Raw genomic sequence first — 14,664 nt, 5'->3', positions numbered from 1 at the left:
ATAGTCTCTGTCATGGCCAGTATCCCTGCACAGTTCTCTAGCTGTTTGCTGACAGGCTTTATTCACCAGTGTGGTAGATATCTGTAAATATTCAACTGTGTTCCTCCCCCGTGCCCCAGGGATCCACCCTAGAACACAGCACATCCCAGAGCTTCACAATTACTTATGCAAAAAGTATGTGCTTGTGCACATTTGCGTGCCCGATTTGCAGTTGCAGAAAGTGGCTGGTTGGACGTCTGACTGGGCACTTACTCTCTCAGTGTCATAGACTCATAGACTTTAAGGTCAGAAGGGACCATTATGATCATCTAGTCTGACCTCCTGCACAATGCAGGCCACAGAATCTCACCCACCCACTCCTGTAACAAACCCCTAACCTATGTCTGAGCCACTGAAGACCTCAAATTGTGGATTAGACTTCAAGGTGCAGAGAATCCTCCAGCAGTTGCCTCTGTTCAGTAGCTAGCACACATCCATGGTAGTTCTTCCTCGTGAGGGGTCAGGGTTGTAAAGGGGAAGCCATGCTTAGCTTTTTTTGCTAATTCAGAACATAGGAGATACAAAGGAGAGTGATAGAAACTATACACTTTATTAACCAAATACACAGATCACACAGTAACCATTTCAGAAGCAGCTGGAGTGGATTTGCAGATCTGGTTCAGAGACATTTACATTGTCTCTGATTGCACATGCAATTGGAGTAATTGCATGTGCAAGTTAGACAAATATGGGCAGAGTTTAGGGTGACCAGATGTCCCGATTATGGGTCTTTTTCTTATATAGGGTCATATTACCCCCCACCCCCTGTCCTGATTTTTCACATTTGCTGTCTGGTCACCCCAGCAGAACTGGACTGCTGAAGCAGGCTTTTTCTAATTAAGGTTGGGTTGGGAAGGAACCCCTCGAAAATATAACAAGTCCATAGCTATGCTAGGAAATATTCCAGTCCCCTGGGGGGCCCTCACAGAGTATGCAAACCTGGCTACACATACCCAGTAATAATCATACTTTGCATTTACACTTTAAACCTTCAAAGCACCCTAAAGACATTAGCTAATTAACAGTGAGCAAAGCACATGAAGTACTTGGCATGCCAGGAACGATGCTCATCAGTAAATTCACACATAATTAGCAAATGGAATCAACATTAAAGGCGGGGCCCATAGCACCACCCTTGCTGGGAAGAATATCTGGGGAAGGGTGTTCTGGTAAAGAGAGCACTGCAGGCAATGGCCCTTAGCCTCCTTCTCCACCTCAGCTAGGAGATGCTCTGGGTCTCTTCTTACATTTCCCTTTCCCTTGCTGTTTAATGCCATTAATTATTATTATTATTATTGTATTAATACGGTAGCCTAGTGTCCCCATTTGAGATCTGGGCCCCAGTGTGCCAGGTGCTGAGCAAGAGCAAGAGACAGTCCCTGCCCCCAAAAGCTTGTGATCTAAATATACAAGACAGGCAACAGGTGAGAGGGGAAACTGAGTCACAGAGCAGTGACGTGACTAGCTCATGGCCACGCAAGGCAGAGCCAGGAGCAGAATCCACATCTCCTGTAGCTCAGTGCTCTTTTCACCAGTAGACCTTTCTGGAGCTGTGAACTGCATAGTGCCACAAGTTTCCCACAACTTCAAGAGAGCTGTTGTCTTCTCCTAGCTCCTTGTAGCCAAATATTTGGAGGGTTGGTCCCAGGCCCTGCTGGATCCTGGACCCGGCCAAAAGTGACACGGTGTCCACCAGGCAGTGAGAGGGCTCCAACCACAAAGCTCAGGTCCAGCTCTGGAGATGAATTTCCACAGAGTTTGGGCCGCTATCTCCCCAGGTAGCCACAAAACAAGGCTGGGAAGAAATGACCTTTAAAAGATGCAGTCGAATAAACAGGCTTCCACCCATTTAAATTAAGGATTGCAAGGAAAGAGACATTCTGCCACTTCCCTGCACTATAAATAACAGGCATGCTCAGCTGTGACTCCAGACAGAAACCCAACCCTGAGGAAAAACAGGTGCCAAGGAAAGAGAGAGCACAAGCCCATTACTTCCACCGGGGCAGGGAGGGCAGGCTGGCTGGGAGGAGGAGGAATTCTGTTTATTACAGTCAAACGTTTGGACTTGCCGGATGGAAAGGTTTTTGGTCTCCCTGGTGCAGGCCCTGGGGACGGGGTGTGGAACGTGGCAGGGTGGCTCTGGAACTGGGCTGTGGGTCCAGGCCTTCCCAGGCCAAATGGTGACACGACAGCTACAAGCATGGATTCTCCCTCCCACTGCAAAGCTCTCCCCATTCCTAGTGCAGCCTTGGGGCATGTCTGGTGCTGCTCTCCCTCCCATCTACCCACTGGTGCACCAGCAACTCACCGCCAGATACCTGGCACACGTGCCCAGCTCCCACTTGCATCCATCTCGGTAATAAACACACATCCCAGCGGACGAGCCCATCAGGGAGCTTAGTCGCAGGTGCCTGGCAGCTTAGTAGGGTGCACTCCAAGCAACGACCAAACCTGCAGGTGTGCGGGATGCTCTGGATCTGGGTCAGGGCCCCAAACGATTTCAGAGTGCAAGTGACAATAGCCAGGAAGAATGCAGAGGTGTACAGGACTCCGGCCTGTTTCCCTCCATCAGATATCCTGGGTCATGCCTGGGCCAGTGTGGGGGAAATCCCCCACATCATTCCAGTCCCCCATGTAGTTGTGACGGCACCCTTACTCGCAAGATGCCGCCGAGATTAATTTGCCCATTTATCCCCCAAGCTTAGGATCAGTGCAGGCCTCTCAATGGCTGGATTGACAGGTAAATTTAGCCCACATCTAGGCAGTACTCCTCCTCTCCCTCCCTCCCCACCTCCCGTGCAGCGGGCCTGTGGGATTCACCAGGCACTTGGGTACGTTTCATGAGCAATGTGGCAGTCCTGGGCTAAAATAAGGGCCGTCCAATCCCATGCTCCAAACTGGAAGATGATTGCAGAGCTCAGGGCAGAATTCCCCTCCCCCACCCCCTCACAGAGCATGGTGCTTTAGGGGGTGAGCTGGGGGTTATCTTCATTTCAATCCTCAGGGGTTGGGCCCACATGGGCCCTGTTTAAAGTAAGCAAAAAAGTGTCAAAAGATGCCACGGACTGGAAAGCCTGGAGCTTTGCAACAACCATGTGTCCACACGCCAGCCTCCCAGGCACCTCCCAAGCACTGGGTGCGACCCCTGAGAGTACAGTGCGTACAGGGAGCCAGAAGTTTTGCACCTGCCTTGGCTCAGCAGATCCGCCTATCCGTATCCCACTATGCACAACCTTTGCACGTGCACATTACCTAAGAGTTCCTGCTTCCAATAATGCACTGGGCTGAGCCCATGGGCTAGGCACCCTGCACCTCACAACGCGCTGGCAGCTGGAAGGCATGTTGTGTGGACGCACTCGCATGGTTCTACCAGGGATGGTGCTACTGTGTGGACATACTTAACCCTTTGCAGCAAGGACTTGAGAAGGAACCCACGCTCGAATGCTTCTGCCCCCCACAGCCTCCTGGACACCCTGCCCCTCAGAAGCAGACGTGATGGCCTGATCTGAACGACAAGTGCTCAGCTAAGGAGCCAATGTCAGATCCTACAGCTGCTATTGATTCTAAAAGCACAGCGGCCGCTCGGCTCACTCCCACCCTGGCCCTTTGGGGCACAGCCTTCACCCCAACTCCCCTGACAGGGCGTTAGGGGGTCAGGCCCATGGTCATTACAGTCCCATAACACATCGTGCCTTCCCCTTCAGGACAGACTTGTCTGTACAGCACCCTGCACTGTAGCAATAGGAAATCTGATTCCTCTTTTTGGGGACAGAGATGTGAGAGAGAGCAGAGCACGTCCCATGTTAACCATAGATGATCTGGCCTGGAGCAGTCATGTAACCCAACCCCCTTTGCAAGGAAAACTCTGAAAGACAAAACCTTCCCCACCAAAGCTCTGTGGGGGCTTGGTCCGTTCTTCTACCCTTGACTTCATCCTGTGTGCACGGCTGCCAGGGGCTGGCAGGTCTAGGCAGGCAGCGCCCAGGAGCCCGGGCTGCTGAGGACAAAAGGCAGCACTGATCAGCAAGGGGGGCAGAGGGCTCTCAGAGGGAAAGAGTCACCTGCTGAATCCATAACTGTATAATCCCAGGGAACTGAGCACCATGCAAATGCTGAGGCTGGGCAGGGGAAGCTGCCCTCCATAGAGTAGAGAAGGACACCCCAGCTATACCAAAAACTGCTCCATTGCTGGAAACAGCTGGGCCCCCTGCACTGGGAATTGAAGCATTGCCAGCAGTACTTCAGGAGCACTCGTTAGGGGCATGTGTCAATTCCCACTATAGATAGAGGCTCCGGGATCAAGTGCCACTGGCAAACTCCCATGTCTACATTAACTGGAGCTCAGGCCTGCATGAGGGGCGGGGAGCAGCTGCAGCCATTGTGCTGCCCTGGACATGGGGAATGCAATCCTAATCTGCCCTTGTTTCATTTGAATGGAAAATAATCACAAGGCCCAGCCAAGTCTCTCAGTGCCCTGACGTAATTAACAGCCTCGGCAACACTGAGCAATCATTTCATCAGGGGCTCTGCCAGCCAGTCACCTCCCAGAATGTGGTGCCTCACCTGCCACTGGGCACCGGCAAGTCTGTCGCCGACAGAAACACCTTCCTGCCCCTTCATCGTCCCTCTCCAAAAGCTCCTCCTGCCTGCAGCTGTGGCAGTCTGGCCAGGGAGAGAGGCGATCCCTTCGGTCCCCTCCATGGAGCATGCATGGAGCACCTCCTCCTGCCCCCCTCTCCATGTGTCCCACACACACACACACACCCCATCTAGTGCATGGCCAGGTCAGGAGGATGCAAAATTTAGCCCTTGGCTGCTCTTTGATGCTGATTCTGTGCAGCTAGGGGTTGGTCTGCGAGGCCCCTCGCACGCTGCCTGCGTTGCAGAGGGCAGGTTGGTAGTTTTCAAGTTCCTAAAGAGCAGCTCCCCATATTCAGCAGACGGGGGGCAAGGAGCAATAAGGGCCACGCATTCAATGGGCTTCCTCCTGAGCGGCACAGGCTCAGCCAGGCATCCCAATGGGGATCTGACCGTCCCTGCCCAGATGACAGCCTAGGGGGGTCAAACGCTGCACCTGCTTAGAGGTGTAGTGCATGCGGCTTCTGAGTAGTCTCCCGGTCACCCCATGGATACACTGCGCCTGCCTCTGCACCAGCAACTGCCACTCTGGTACCACAGCTCTGCACCCCGCCCTACCAGCCCCTGTGGCTGTATAAACTATAACTGGGATCTCCATTTTCTCCAGGCCTCAGCTCACCCATCTGCAGAAGGGGCGACAACGAAAGGAATGCTGCCCTCCCAGGGATGCTGTGAAGCGCAGTGCTTGAATGCATCTCACCTTCAATCCTCAGGCGAAAGCTGCTTCAGACTTGTATGGGGGCGATATTATCCCGGTGAGGCAGAGATGAGCAGCTTCGCGTCTTTTTCCTCTGTGCGGTGCAGGGCTGAGCACATAACCGCCAGTAACCTTACCCTGCCCTCAGACACCGCCGTGATTGGTGACGCAGGAAACTCTGCAGTCACCACATAGAACACAACTCCCGCTCAGCTGCTGTGGGCCAAGGGCCCAGTTAACCAACCGGGGAACAGTAACATTTTCCAATCTCAATTTAAAAAGCCCTAAGAATAGCATAGGACACCCTGTGACAGCAGATCACTCCACTACCACTGGGGCTAGCGGCAGCCTCTCTTTATCAATAAAATGGCTGTAGCTGATCGGGGGGACTTGTGAATATAGAAAGTCCGCCGGAACAATCAGTCCTGTTGGGTAGAATTCTGCCATCATTTGCATGGTGCTTTGAAATGGCAAAGCCCTGGGAAGGATTAGAGCTGCCCTGCATAAGTGATCAGTCTGGTTATTGAAGCATAAAAGGCCATCGCCTCAACTCCCTTATTGCGCAAAGCACCAAGTTATTTTTACAGTGACTCCTGCATGTCATCCAGTAACCATGTTAATGGCACTGCAGCTGTATCATCGTCGAGGCTGCTCACGGTCTGCGTGTCATCGCTATGTTCTGTTTCCAGAGTTATTTATTATTAGTCTTTCAGATGAAATGTAAACTTCAGGTCCAGGCCATTAAAGATCTCCTGAGTAAATTCCACCTCAAAGGATTCACATCCTGCCAGCTTAAATCACCCCACTCCTCACACAGTTGGACAGTATTCTTCACGTCCTGTCCTAAACTTTGCTGTGCACTGGTTACCAGCTGCAGCATTCCGCCCCAGACATGGCTGCACTTCAGTGTTGGGAGAAATGACCTGTATATGCACCACTTTCTTATATGGCTCACAGGGATATGAGGCTTAACTAGTATTTGTGAAGTGCTTTGAGATCCTTGAATGTGAGCCAGCATAGAAAGGCCCGGTAATATCATTCCTGTGTTTCCCAGACTGGACATGAGAAAGGGACAGGTGTGCACAGAAACTAGAAATGTCCAGTTTCAGAGTTTGTTGGTGTGGTCCCGGAGAAGATGGAGGAGAGCTGTTCTTTTGACCAGTGGGACTTTGCAGACCATTATGAAAGTTGGTATTTCGAGCTAGCATCATAGAATTTAAAAATAGAAGGGACCATCAGATCATCCTGTTTGAGCTGCTGGCTATCACAGATTATTATATTTCACCCCGTTACCTCTGTATTGAGCCCAGTAACGCCTGTTGGACTAAAGCATCTCATAGACTTTAAGGTCAGAAGGGACCATTATGATCATCTAGTCTGACCTTCTGCACAATGCAGGCCACAGAATCTCACCCATCCACTTTTATAACAACCCCCTAACCTATGTCTGAGTTACTGAAGTCCTCAAATTGTGGTTTGAAGACCTCAAGCTGCAGAAAATCCTCCAGCAAGTGACCCGTGCCCCATGCTGCAGAGGAAGGCGAAAAACCTCCAGGGCCTCTGCCAATCTGCCCTGGAGGAAAATTCCATCTGCGGGACAGGCAGCCAGCCTTGATCTGAAGATATCAGAGATGGAGAATCCACCACTTTCCTGGAGAGTTTGTTCCAATGGCTAATCACCTGCCTGGTGAAAACTGTTTGCCTAGTTACTGCTTTGAATTAGTCTGGCTTCAGCTTCCAGCCACTGGATCTTGTTCTGCCTTCCGGTTAAAGAGCCCTTTGGTACTTCGTGTTTTCTCCCTGTGCCTCCTTGTGCTTTGAGTATTTGGATAGGGGAAAACAAAACTGAAATCTGGCTCAGGAACGCAGGATTTTTTCTGGACTAGATAGGGGTATGGGACCAAACCGCAGCTAGACTTGGGGGTCCCTGAGTGCTCACAAGAGCTTTAAGTGGCTTCGGAAGACGCTTGCGCATATTCGCTTACCTAGTAAATGGCATTGGTGCCCGTATGGCATTCATCAGCCCTTCGCTGTTTGCTTCCCACTCCTAGCAAACAGGTTTGTTGGCAGCAATGCTTAGAAAAACAGTGACTGGATCAGGAGCCTGATTTTCAGAGGTGCCAGCCCCGGCAGCTCCCACAAATCACCTAGTGCAGGTGTCGCGCTTCTCCGTCTCAGCATCTCCGAAGAGAGGATGAACGTCCATACGCCGCCTGGGCATTAGGGGATTACTAGGCAGAGTCCTAGAGGAGGACAGACCCTGAGCTCTGGCTGGGCAGTGGCATGGGTGTGCAGCCACTAACACTGCGCCGTGTGCGCCCTCACAGCACAGCCCTCCGGGAGTGCGGTGTTGCACTCAGAGAGGAAACAGCCCCGCTGGGGGCTCTCAGTTGTTCCCGCCGGTATTTCGCCTGTCATCACCATCTTACCACAGCCCGCTTTCCATTCTGCTGCTACACAAATAGCACTTGGACCGGCTGAGGGTGAGACAGAGCATTAATTAGCACCTGTCAGCACACACTCAGAGCTGCCCCCTGGCATGCTGCTGCCCCCCACCTCTAACATTAGAGACATAAGGCGGGGGAGGTAATATCTTCTACTGGCCCAGCCTCTGTGCATGGAAGATACAAGCTCTTCTTCAGGTCTCTGTGCAGCTCAAAATCTTGTGCCTTCCACCCACAGAAGCTGGTCCAATAAGAGGTATTACCTCCCCCACCTTGTCTCTCTCATATCCTGGCACCAGCACGGCTCCAGCAACCCTGCACTCCCACCAATCAACAAACACGTGCAGCGGGCCAGAGCCAGAGTAGTTATTCCAGGTTCACACCAGTGCAAATAAGAGCCAAGTCTGAGCAGGGTCAAAGTGTGTGGGTGCGTGAGACGTTCTCCGCTAGCCCAGGGCTGAAAGCAGGTGCTTTTCTCCAGGCTGTCTCCCCATCCCACATTTTGGGGGTCAGATGACGTGGAATCCCATGCAAACCCCAGCCTTGCAAAGCCACCGAATCCCAGGGCTGCCCATCCAGGGCCGGCTTTTAGCCGATTCCCTGGAATCGGGGCCCGTGCCCGTGCCTAAGAGGGCCCCGCACCTTAGACGTCTTTTTTATTTTTTAACTCACCTGGCAACGGGGGTGGGGGTCTGCTCTGGGGCTTTGGCAGCAGTTCGGTGGCAGGGGGGTGGATCTACTCTGGGGCTTCGGCAGAATTTCAGCAGCAGGGGTCCTTCGGTGCCAGAGAAGACCCAGAGCGGACCCCCCCCCCCGGCCGCCGAAGTGCTGCCAAAGCCTCGGACCGCTGCTGGGTGTCCCAATCGGGCCCCGCCCTTCATAAAGCTGGCCCTGTGCCCATCTCACCTGCCCACGCTTGTGCTGAGCATGTTTTAAAAATGGAAGTAGAAATGATCAAAGAAATCGGTTCACAGACATGTGGGCAGAAAATCCCAATGGGTCCAGCTCTGCTACCCTCATGCTGTCTCTAGTTACAGGGCTGCTCTAATGACAAGAAATCTGTGAGCTTCGCTGCCTCTCCCTGCTCCTTGTGGGGCTGGGACCCGGTGGCATGGAGGGCCCTGTACATGCCCACCCGCCTCTTGCTGAGCTTGCATCACAAGCCTTCTCCCTCGCAGCCCTGGGCCAGCAAATCCGATGTGGTTCCTCCTTAAAGGCTGGGACATACAGGCAGGATATGCATGTCCCTGCTGTGGACCCATCTGAAGTCGCCCTCCTGCCAGTCCTGGCCGCCCCCTTCAGAGGCCCTCCCTCAGCTTTGCTCTTTTGTCCAGGAGGTAGGTTGGCACCTGCTGGGGAAGGGCAGTCCCAGCCTGCTGCGGGTTTCCCTGGGCATGACTTAGGGCCTGCCACTGCGTTTACCCTGCCCTGCCCCTTTAACTGGTAGTGGCCCTTCTGCCTGTGTGTCTTGGCAGCCTGGCGTGAGGCAGGCACAGCCAGGCCTGCTCTTGCCTGGCCGCTCCTCAGATTTCCAGCCAGCGAGTGACTAACGTACAGGGCACGTTCCAGCCAAGGCACCCAGCACCCTTGGGGGAGAGCTACGGCTCCTGCTGTTCCAGGGTGGGGGGACAAGGGCCCCCAGAGAACATCGGCTCCCCTCGCCTCAGCCCCTATGGAAGGAGGCAAAACTTCCCTCCAGGAAGAGACACTTGGTTCCCATCCCGCCTCGTCCCTCAGGGGAGACACACGGCTCCGCTCACTCACCGCAGCGCCCCCGGGATACCCGTCCCCTGCCAGCCGAATGGCAGAGCTCCCCTTGCCCTGCACAAGGAGAGGAAAGGCTCCTGCCCCGCTGGGCCAGAGCCACCCGGCTGCCACCAGCTGTTTCCAGCCCCGCTCAGGGACAGAGCCCAGGCTTCTGTCACTCTGGCCCCCTCCAGATGGGGCGCACGTGGGAGGCAGCCTGCAGCCCCTGGGGAGAGCCGGGATACAGATTGCTGCGGCTCCCATCCACAGATGCCATGTCTGGAAAAGGGGAAATCCACTGAGCAGGACCCTGCCGTGTGAGAATTTCCCCACAGAATGAGCGGGACCCAATCCCTCCATTCTTCCCCCTTCCCGGATCTGGACAGGCAGCCCAGCCCTTGGTGTGGGCTCTGAGCCCAAATCTCATCCAGGCCTCACCTCACCATGTGCCGAGCTCACGTCCCGGACACACTCCTGCCCTGCCCAGACCCAGAGTCCACTCACAGACAATCAGGGGACTGATTTCAGGTCAAATGCATAAAGTTGCAGACACTCTGCTACCCCTTCAAAGGTGCCTCCACGTTCTCTTCCTTGGTGCCATCCATCCTCCTCGTCAGGGCTCTTACCCTGGCATCCCCTCCCCTCCTGTTACGGACCTTTCCAATGCTGGAGGAGCCAGCCACCCTCCCCTTCATGCCAGGGAGTGGGGTCTATCAAAACATCTGGGCCCCCAAGGAGGGAATAAAATAGGTAATGTCTCCTAGCATGAGCCCTGGAGAGCAGGTGTTTCTGCATCCAGCAGGGCAGTAAGGGGCTCAGGGAGATTATCTGCCCAACCCCCAGATGAAAGCTGTCAGAGGACCGATAGGAAACCAGCTCCTGGCCACTGAGACAGGCAAGGAGGCTGTGCTGGTTGGACATCACAGCTCTCCGAGCCACCTGGGAAGGGCTGACGTGGACCCAGGCTGCTGGCAGGGGCTGCTCCCGGTTCTAATCCAGACCACTGCGATCTTCTAGTCTGTGATGTTTTCCATTATGCTTCATCCCATTGACTCTGATGATGAGACTCCTCCCGCACCTCTCCCCTTCCTCCCACTCACCAATCTCATGGTTAGGAGACTTCCCGTCAACCCCTTACTTCTAGGGCAACCCTAGACCATTCTTGTCCCTCCATGGACCTTACACCATTCTCCCATCCACGGGGACCTCCCAGCCGCCTGTAATGGTTCCTTAGAATAGGTGCAAACCATTTATGCCAAATAAACAATCTGTTCCACCTGGCATCTGGCTGTGACGCTAGGAGCACCTTTTGCAGACCCAAAGAGCTCTGTGCGGCTCCAAAGCTCGTCTCGCTCACCAGCAGGAGCTGGTGCAATGCTCCCTCCCTCCCTTGTCGCTCTAATACCCACTTAATGTCAGTTAGCCAAGGTGCACCCGTCTCTCTTGATCTGGCCTCGTAAATCCAGCCCTCAGTCTAGCCCCTAGGTTGTTTCTTTGGCCGATTCCCCTCCAGCGGAGGCGCTCGGGGGACTCTATTTTTCTTTTACGTTCCTGACTTTTGCATCGCCCTTTGCTCATTGACACTCCAGATTCTGGGGCGTTCTGGCACCTGGCCATTCAGCTGCTGCTTCAGACAAGCCCTAGCCCAGATTGCTGCTGCACTCAGCTGTCCAAGAGGCACATGCAAAGTGGAATAGAGAAAAAAGAGCCCTTGTCATTCGGAGACCACTAATCCGGCTGTGCCCTGGTGCTCTGGGTAACCCCCAAGCGCTTGCATTTCAGACCAGCCGCACTGAGCTCTTTGCTAGAGCTGCACATTTTTGTTTTGTGCCTGCAATTCAGCAGGGTAGAGCCTGAGGCTGCTGTCGCTTAAGCACTCTGCCCTGGCAGCAGCAGCTCAGTGGGGTCCTGTTATAGCAGCAGGACAGGGAAGAAGAGAGCTCTGAACATGAGCCGGTGCCTTCTCCACTTCTTAATCTGTGACGTCTCCCCAGGGCCTCCCCAGGACTGCGCCAGGTCAGCCGTAAGTCTGGTTACCTCTTCTCCCCTCGCACTGGAGACTCTGAACAGGGAGAAGAGAAAGCCGGGCTAGCTGCACGCCAGCCCCTTTGTGTGGGAGATTAGGAGCCGCCGTTAGACAAAACAGGCGCGTGGAGCTGGGATTTACAATCAGTTTCTAAATAAGGAAAAACCAATTGTCAGGCGCGCTGGCCCCACACATCTGCCCCCCGTAAGCTGCCTGATGTGGTCTTTTTACGGACGCTCCTGCTGTCACATTGCCCGTAACGGTACCACTAGGCCAACCTTTCTGATCCCCTCCTCTGAACAACGGTGATTCAGACCTGGCAGTGCTGGGCCGAGATGGGGGCAGTAGCCCTGCTGCTTGCAATCTGTCCCTAGACCAGCTTCTGCCTTCCTGCCCAGTCCGAGTGGTGCCTACTCTGCTGTACCAACACTGGGGAGCTTAACAGTATGTTCCGGAGGTCTCCCGATGCGACAATAAACCCAGAAACAAGGCAGATCTCCATTTGCATAGCCCTGAACCGCTCTGTTGAGAGGTATCAAAACCAATCAGGCTAACAAGATTTCATGCAAATCAGCTGCTGGCGGCCTTCCCTTGGATCGCCCCTTTGATGGGGATGCAGGAAGTCTTTTGGTTATTTAATGCAACCCAAATCAATGTTTCCGGCAAACCAGACGCCCAAAAGCAACCTGACACTACCTGGAGGAGGAGCCCCTGGTCTGTATAAAAATAATATGCCACAGTTAAGCAACAGGAAGAAACACGTGCAATGGACAGCAGGGTCCTTCCACAATAGAGAATTGCTTCATTTCCAGATCAAAGGGCAGTGCGGTATCTCTGCATAGGGGACAGGCGAGCAGGGCACGCACACACCACACGTCAGTGGGGGGAAATAATCACACACCTTGCTCCGCCACAACACATGGTCTCCCAAGGACATTCTAAGCTGATTGCTTGTGAGAAGCTCTGACAGCCCTTAGGCCTTGTCTACACAGGAAGGCATGACCAGCTATGCAACACTCTTAGTCCAGTATTAGAGGGACTTTTTTTCTGATTTAGCTAAAAACCCCTTCCCAAGCATACACACAGCGAGACTGCACTGGCTTAAATTCACACCTTAGCTTATACTGACAGAAGAACTTTTCCCAAGTCAACAAGGCCTGAGGCTGAGAGCGAGCCTTTCGTTCATCGCCTGTAGGAACTACATGTTATAGAAACAGCATGGGATCACAAGTTACCGGCTATGTCCAAATTATGCTTGTTACATGATTTCCTACCAATTCATGTGACTACAAAAAAAGACTGCAGTGGCCTTTGATTATGCACCGAGATTGCTCCTTTGAAAGTGGAAAATTTTCTATCCCAGTTCTTAAAGACGGGGTGAGTTGTTTCACAGAAGTATCTTCACTTGGAGGGGAGTTGTTTCACAGAAGTATCTTCTATTGACAAAAAGCCATGATGATGTGACACAAGGGCATCCTAAGAACTATACAGGGACCCAGCCCTAGTAAACCAGAGCTGGCATAGGTCAGGATTGAGGTGCATTGGCAGAACTGTCTGGAGATAATACTTAGCACTTTTCCTCTTCAGGACACTTCAGAAACTGTAATGAACCTTCCTTAGATGCCTGTCCAGAATGATCACCTTCCCCGTTTCCCAGATGGGGAAACTGAGAGAGTGACTTGCCCAGGATCAAAGACAGAGTTGTTGTCAGAGCCAGGCTGAGCTGATGGAAAGTCCCTGGTTGTCTGAGCTGAGCCAGCACTTGCCCTATCAGCACTGATCGGCCTCCCCCGCTGTTAATTAGTGACTGTTCCCAAAGTGCTGTAAAAGCGCAAAGCACGACTGCCTTGGGACATTCCCCAGCTGCAGAGGGAAATTCAGTGCTCATGAACGGGCTGCTTGTTGGAATCAGAGCACATGGATGCTTCCAGCAGCCTGTACCTCTGGTGGTAGCTGGGAGGCACTGATGCCCTCGCACTAGACTGGTGCCATGCAGTGATTTCTTTCTTTCTAGGACTGTTTAACTTCACCAGAGCAGGATGGGGGCAGGTCTCTCTCTCCTGCTGCACGTGAATCCTTCAAGACCTTTGTAACCTGGGCGCGAATTGGTGCAGATTTCAGAAATGAAGAGGGAAGCTGTCCAACCATGCAACTTATACCAGCAACACCACAGTTCCCCCAGCTCTGAGACAAGTGCAGAAGCAGATGGCATGAGCCACAGGGGCTGCAAGCAGCCTGTGTGCATAACACAGCTCACATTGCAGACAGCCAGCAACATCCCTGCACTCCCCCAAAACATGCTGCTGCAGATCCACCGCTGATTAGAAGTGGGGCATGCCCTCCAGCTAGCGCAGATGGGGACTTACACAGCAGGGCAACACATGCATTGCCATTAAACACATACTTAGCAGATTACACATGAAACCTGCTAGCATGCACTGACCTTCTGTGGAGCCCAGCTCCTGGGACACAAGCACCAGCTAGCAGCCGGGCAAGAGTTAACTGGAAATGAGACCGTGCCCGTTTCCTATCTCTGTCTCTCCTGGGAGACTGCATGCTCTGCCTGCTCCTTGATTTTCCCTTAAACAAGGGTGTTCCCTTCTCCGAAGCTCCTGTACCTCAGTGGCTGAGACACATTGCAGGCCAGAATCAGCCTGGCACAGCTGCTCAGGAACTGGAATTGTGAAGAGCGGCACCTTCTGCCCATTCCCCGTGGGCACCATCCCCCTCCTTAGCTGCACTCCAGCTCCTGCAGGTGCCACCGAGTGCAGAGGATGCCTTGACGTCCTGCTGCTGCTTTTTGGGGCTGGGCGGAGACCACTGCTGAGCCGGGTACTGCACAGTCTGGAGCACTGGGCCACAGGGAGCAAGGAGGTGCTAGGGTTTGGGTCACACTCTCCGCTGTGAACAGCACAGAGAACTGAGAAACAGGGAGATTTATTTTACTTTTATTTTTTTTTCTCCGATAGGGACAGGTCCCCATATGCCAGAATGGCCCCTGCCTAGGCGACGTACGTACCCCCAAGCTCCATTATTTACTCACTTCGATCCCAGCTATAGTGAGATCAGCCCAA

Source organism: Gopherus evgoodei, chromosome 14 (assembly GCF_007399415.2).
Source record: "Gopherus evgoodei ecotype Sinaloan lineage chromosome 14, rGopEvg1_v1.p, whole genome shotgun sequence".
Classification (NCBI taxonomy): domain Eukaryota; kingdom Metazoa; phylum Chordata; order Testudines; family Testudinidae; genus Gopherus; species Gopherus evgoodei.
The sequence above is the reverse complement of the archived record's forward strand: the minus strand, read 5'-3'. Positions refer to the sequence as shown.